This window comes from Pinus tabuliformis, chromosome 7, assembly GCF_031772625.1.
Source record: "Pinus tabuliformis cultivar Carrire ecotype Pingquan chromosome 7, CPIR1, whole genome shotgun sequence".
Classification (NCBI taxonomy): Eukaryota; Viridiplantae; Streptophyta; class Pinopsida; order Pinales; family Pinaceae; genus Pinus; species Pinus tabuliformis.
In genome coordinates this window covers 1,577,978,325-1,577,985,040 of record NC_142293.1, presented here as the reverse complement: position 1 = coordinate 1,577,985,040, position 6,716 = coordinate 1,577,978,325, and the positions used below count along the sequence as shown (strand labels likewise).

General features: G+C 38.4%; 1 pseudogene; it reads left to right on the top strand.

Annotated features, from left to right (window-relative positions):
- The first annotated feature begins 990 nt into the window (after window positions 1-990).
- LOC149254098 (glucan endo-1,3-beta-glucosidase 2-like) lies at window positions 991-5,132 on the top strand (annotated as a pseudogene).
- Window positions 5,133-6,716: the final 1,584 nt, after the last annotated feature.

The window sequence follows — 6,716 nt, the reverse complement described above, 5'->3', positions numbered from 1 at the left end:
ACACGTCGCTAAAATCGAAATCCTCTGTATAGAAATCAAGGTGATTATCTGTATAGAAATCATGTGTAGTTTTCATCAGATCATCAAACGGATTATCTGTATAACTCGTCTCTTGAAATACATTAGATATAGGGGTTGGGCATGGTGGCTGAGGGACGGGCTGGTCTCCTAGCGTCTCTACCTATTTCCAGCTAATGTTGTTGTTGAGTCCGTGCAAGGAATCAACTAAAGTTGAGGAAAGTGACGAGCAGACTTCATTTGGTGCAGGTTTGGTGGGTGGATCTGCAGTAACAATTGAAAGACTCGATGAGGGATCCAGTACTGCTTTCTTAGTAACTGATCTCTCTTTGTCATCTTGGCCTGTGAGCTTTTGGACAACCTTCTTGAAGTTTTCCCTATCTACCTCAATAACCCTCGGCTGGCGAAAGTGAATAATCATAGGCTTCTTAATTTTCTGCGACTCTTTGTTGATGCTCAGCTTGTCTCCAGCCATAATCGTAGCTCCTATCCTTTCACTAAAATAATGCTCTCAGTTGATTTGTGCTCAGATATCCATCAGCATACACACATATATATAAATACACTAAATATTATGATATAATATTATTAGGCCGATAGGCCTTCCTTTGAAAGAGAATTTCGTCGTCCTTTTATCTCTACGGTTGACATGTGTCATCCACATTCAGCGGGCAAAAACAGTTTTCAGTTTTCGTATTAGGCAGTTTTCGTATTAGGCCTCGTCTCCTGGTCTCAACCGAGAATCTTTGCTACAACGCGAGCTGTATTGCCGGGGTCTCGCAAAACCTCAATGGAAAACTGTTAAGCCAACGCCTTTCTCCATAATGATGGTGGTCTCGAATCTTCACCCACTACAGGAAGCCCGCAGAAATATCCCCAAATTTGTTACAAATTCCTGTAATCCCTGAACAAAACGTTACAAATCACTGAGAAGGGATTTTAAAGTTAGCGGCGATTCTCCATGTGCCTTCAATGGCGTCCACTGTGACAGAGAAGGGCACGTTGTGAGATTAGAATTTGAATGGCTCTGAGTCTGTGACCCTTTGGCCCAATAGTTCATAAATCAAACTGCAGTCCTATGGGAAAATGTGGTCTTCATATCCAACGCACAATCTTCCAGAACTGTGTTACAGTTAGCGAGCATGTACGAGCTGATGATAGGCATTGTTTAGAAACGTTTGACAGTTCTGTGTTCCTTTTGAGCTTATGGTTTGATCGATAATATTATTTATGTGTTGTCAGGAACATCAATTGGAGTGTCATATGATTCAAAGGACAGTACCTTGCCATCTCCTAAGAAGCTTGTAGAACTGCTGATGAAACATGATCTACTTCATGTTAGGCTCTTGGATACCAATCCCAATGTTTTGGAAGCTTTATCGGGGACAGGGATTGAGGTGGCTGTGAGTATGAAGTATGAGCAAACGAAGGACATTGGAAAATCGAAGTCACGAGCAGCATTATGGCTGAACAAAAACGTCATGGGTTTCATGCCTGATACCCTCATAACCAGTGTCATTGTTAACAATCAAGGGATATCAGAAGAAGCGGTATCGACATTGGTATCTACTATGAAAGCCATTTATTCTACTCTTGTGGATGCAAATCTAGATAACCGTATCAAGGTCACAACCACACTTTCATCCACTTTGATTCAAGATGCATCTAGTGTGCCTCCATCCTCTTCCACCAAGGATTTGAGGTGGGTTACTCACCCTCTACTGGCATTTGTCTCAAAGACAGGTTCTTTTCTGATACTGAACACTGACTTTAACATAGATTTTGCACATAGTGAAGAAGACCTCATTAACTCTGTAGTCGTTGCTGCCAGAAATGCTATGGCATTTCTTCACTATCCTGATATTTCCATAGTTATTAATGATCAAGATCCGCTTTCCGAAACAATGAAGACCTTTTTAATGACCAAAAATCTCATGGATCAAGTTCTTGCCCAAAGCATGAATAGGGCTCGGATATGGACAATAATAGTGAAAATGAGTTCTTTGGACGTTTCTATGCTGAAGGAGTTGAGCAGAGAAGGGGAAGAATTGTTCCGCTCAAACTCTAGGGAGCTTTTGGACAATAAAGCTAACTCTACCAAGAACAAGGCAAGTGAGTTGGGATCTCAGCTTCATACTTTTCCAACTACACCTATTACAAGAACTCCTCCAACTCCGATCACGACCACACCCACAACACCAATAGGAATAACTCCTCCTCCAACAACAATCACACCAACAACCCCTACTACCCCAATCACAACCCCTACCACCCCAACAGTTACCCCTTACACCCCTCCCTCAACACCTACCACAACAACACCGACAACCAGCTCAAGCCAAAGTTGGTGTGTAGCAAAACTTGGTACCCTTGATTCAAGCTTGCAGGTTGCTCTGGACTATGCTTGCGGGCTTGGAGGTGCAGACTGTACAGCAATTCAACAAAGTGGCACGTGCTATAACCTAGATACTGTTTTTTTTTCATGCTTGCTATGCTTTTGACAGCTACTACAAGAAGAATGGCATGGCCCCTAGTACTTGTGACTTTGCTGGCAATGCAATTGTGACTACTCAAGATCCAGGTAAGCTATATGCCCTTATGCGAAGTTTGTTTTTTGCCCCCTGTTTTTCTTTTCATTGAATTTCTCAGTTTATATGGATTCCTATGGTCCTGTGGTGACGATAAACGTTTTATCCACTTTTACATAGTTTGTTGTCTGCTTGTTTTGTTTCACTGCGTCAACTTCTTGGATACCTTCCGCTGAGTCTCATCTTTACATTGTGTTAGATGATAGTTGAGTTGCATGCTTATGATTCATCTACCCACTTCCATGCCTGGTTGAGCTCATCTGAATGCAAAGACATCCTCCACTGATATACATTTTCCAATTGTAGGTTCCACCATGATAAGTAAGTGACATGATTATAGACCCATTTCCTGCCTGTTGTCTGTCTTAAAACTGCATGCAACCTTCAAATGTAAACACTCGTTATGGATAACTTGTATTGTTCAGGATATTTCCTTTTGGTTTAATGATGGAACTGTGTGATGTATTAAGAGAGAGTTATATTTGTAGGCAATCTGCTCTTCTGCATACAACATAACTTTCATTTATGCCTGGATATATTGCATATTATTTTTTTCTTTATTGATTTTGTTATGAGAAGCTAAGGGTATGCATACTAAGTTTCCTTTATACCCACTCTGTCTTCTGCAAATTTTACTGTTCCAGTTTATATGAATATAAAAGACGTTTTTGTTTTTTGTGCACCGTTTTGGTTCTGCTAGATTCAAGATATTTGATTGTGATTAATATGCTTGACATTATACATTTTCGAAAATCTTCCCTTCATGGGTTAACATGATATACAAATTGAGGCTTGAAATTGTGTGAGACTGGAGAATGCATTGCACTCATGCAAATCTTCCTTTATGGATTTTGTGATGACACGTACTGGGACATGCACATTTCCACAAAGGTATATACTAAGGAACCGCATTCCTCCTCCTATCTTTTGTTCATTTTTCTGTTCTACAATAAGTACTTTTTCAAGTTTTCATACAGAATTGAGAATCAAGATTTACTGGATTTTTGATATATTTTATGTTATATCTCAGCTTATAGTTTTGTAGCATTCTGATTTGACTGGAATTGTTGTGTAAAATTCTTCTCTGTTGTGGAATCATGGATGGGTGCTACATTGAACGCAGGCAAGCCCAATAAGGGTTTGATAGTAGCAGTATTTGGCCTGGGGGCTGTTGGGCTTGCTGTAAGTACTAATAACAAGTGCCCTCTTTATGTTCCACTGTATGCATATTAGTATATGTTGTAGTTTTAAAGTTCTCAAACCTTTTTCTAGGGACTATTCTGTTCACTTCCCCCACCTCTATTTTCATTGGGACCAATGTGATGAGGGTAGAGTTTAATTATATGTTAGCCTTCTGACCCGAGTTTAACCACGCAGGCTTGTGAAGGTGCAAGAATTGCAGGAGCTGCTCGAATAATTGGAATCGATTTCAATAATGAGATATATGAACGAGGTAATTGTATATTTCCCACTTCCATTATTGGAAAATCTGTGTACATATGTTGATATGTTGACTTGTAGAATTGCCTTTTTAACCCTTTCTCGTAATCTTTCCTTTCTCAGCAAAACAATTTGGAGTAACGGAATTTATAAACCCTAAAGAGTACGAAAAACCTATTCAGCAGATACGTTGAGCTGCCCAAAATGATCATCAAACTCTCTCCCAGATTAGAGTATTGGTTGCTTTTGACTAGTGTGGTACTTTAGTACTTAGGTGGGGGAGATTTTAAGTTTTCACATGGAGTGCACTCATTCACCATCCATTCAAAGCAGTGTAGACTCTTAATTTCCAAACACTTATAAAAAATGTTTACAGGTAATTGCGGAAAAAACTGATGGAGGGGTGGACTGCAGCGTCCAATGCACAGGGAGTATTGAGGCCATGATTCAAGCTTTGGAATGCTGCCATGATGTACTAGCTCTTGGTTTCCTTTGGTTTAAGATACATCAATCATTTCAATTCTAAGTTGTAGCTTTAAAGTTTAAACTGATTGCTTCGATTTAATTAAGATAATGCAGGCAATGAGTATGTTTGATATCAGTGTTCTGTTTTTGCAGGGTTGGGGTGTAGCCATTTTAACAGGGGTCCCTCGTTCAGACGCAGTCTTTAAAATGAATCCTGTAAACTTTCTGAGCGAGAAAACGTTGAAAGGAACCTTCTTTGGAAATTATAAGCCTCGTACTGATTTTCCAGGCCTTTTAGAGATGTATTGGAATGGGGTAAGACTTCATAACATAGTTGTAACAGCTTATTCAAACCATAATTGTAGATAATACTGTGTGGTCATATTTCCCAGTTGTTTTTTTTTTGTCCGTACCATGACGGGAGCAATCTATGCTTATCATATCTAATTAGAGTTATAATTACGGTTTTAATCTTTCCTTCCTTGATTGTTAAATTTGCAGGAGCTTGAACTGGATAAATTTGTTACAGACAAGGTTTCTTTTGCTGACATGAACAAGGCATTTGATCACATGCTTAAAGGAGAGGGTCTGAGAACTGTAATTAAAGTCATCCAGTATTAGTGACAAATATGAACACAGTTGGAATATCTCCAATGTTATGAAGGCATGCTGAACTATTTCAAACTGTTATGTGATTAATGTCGTGGCTTTTATGTGTAACTATGGTATGCAATTAAAGTCCTGGAAAGCATGTAAACAATTATAATAATTTTAGGGTAAGTATGATGTTTAAGTTTTGACACTGCTTCCAAAACAGCCATCCAAAAGGTCATTACTATAATAGCTTGATTAGAAATAGATTGAATGAGAAGGTTCAGATGGGGTATTCAATCATCTCCATCCATCTGTTCTACATCCTCAGTGCTTACTTGAACAATATATCAGCCTTCATATTTATCCCTTGCAGACATGCTGAAAAGATAATGACATGGAATTTTTCCTTACTTCTCTGATTCCGTCCAATGATGGGCTAGTTGCAAATTTTCCTGATTGAAATTTCCATTTGACCTCTCTGCAATGTGTTTGGAATCTCTTATCACCTGTAGACAATTTAAACCTTTCTCTATTGCTATTTTCAGAATCTACCAAAAAGCATAAAGTTCTGCTCTGTTGTTTGATCCATCTCCTACAGCTCTGCTTTTAAACTGATCTCGTAATTGTCTCTTAAAGTAATGCCTCATGATCCACAATAGCTGGGATTACCTTGACAAACCTCGTTGAAATAACTCCACACTATTGTTATATATATCTGGGGATCTTAGTATTATTTGTTTCTTTTCCTTTAAAGGTGGCTGTGTCCCTTAATATGCATATCTATTCTTGTGTCAAACTTGATTAGTAATAACATCTTTGTTTTGAATTCTTTTCATTTCTTGCTAGCCAAATAGCTTAAGTCACTGTACAAGGACAGTCTGATGCCCACATGTAGTTAATACAAAATGTATTTTGAAAACTAGGATTTAGCTTTGTAGTGCTTGAATCATCATTTCATGTTGGTTTTCATTTGTTAGTAGCCAGATCATTTCTCTTACAATATGATTGTAATATCTTTTTTTTCTCTTACAATATGATTGTAATATCTTTTGTTTCTCTTCTGTGGGAAATTTTGTACAGGAGTTCAAACAATGTATATAAATAAATAGAAAGATGCAGAAAATGACAGTCAAATTTTGTACTCGGAATTATGACAAGAAAGCCCCTGCTGGGTTTGTGAGGAAAGAGAGCTTCAACACCAGTTCTGTCTCTAACCGCCAAGATGATCAGTACGCTACTAACATGTTTAGTGAAGAATTTCTGCTATTCTCTTGTAATCTATAGGCCCCCAAAGCTCCTCATAGATGAGAATATTTGCAGGATGTTAATATTGTTGTAAGTTTGTACTAGTTGTGGAATGACTTACTTTTGTGCTGCTTCTCATCTTCAACAACAAGAGTTTCTGTGGTGAATAAGCAGAATCCATGTCCTGCCTTGTGAAGCAGCTCTCCACTGTGATAGTGTTCTTTGTAATGTCTCTGATAAATCCTTTAGACTTCTATTTCATTCTGTAATATGATGGGATTCACTCTACAAGATTAGGGGATTCACTCTACAGAGTCCATGTCATACCTTCTGAATCAGCTCTCCACTTATGTTAATTTTCTCTGT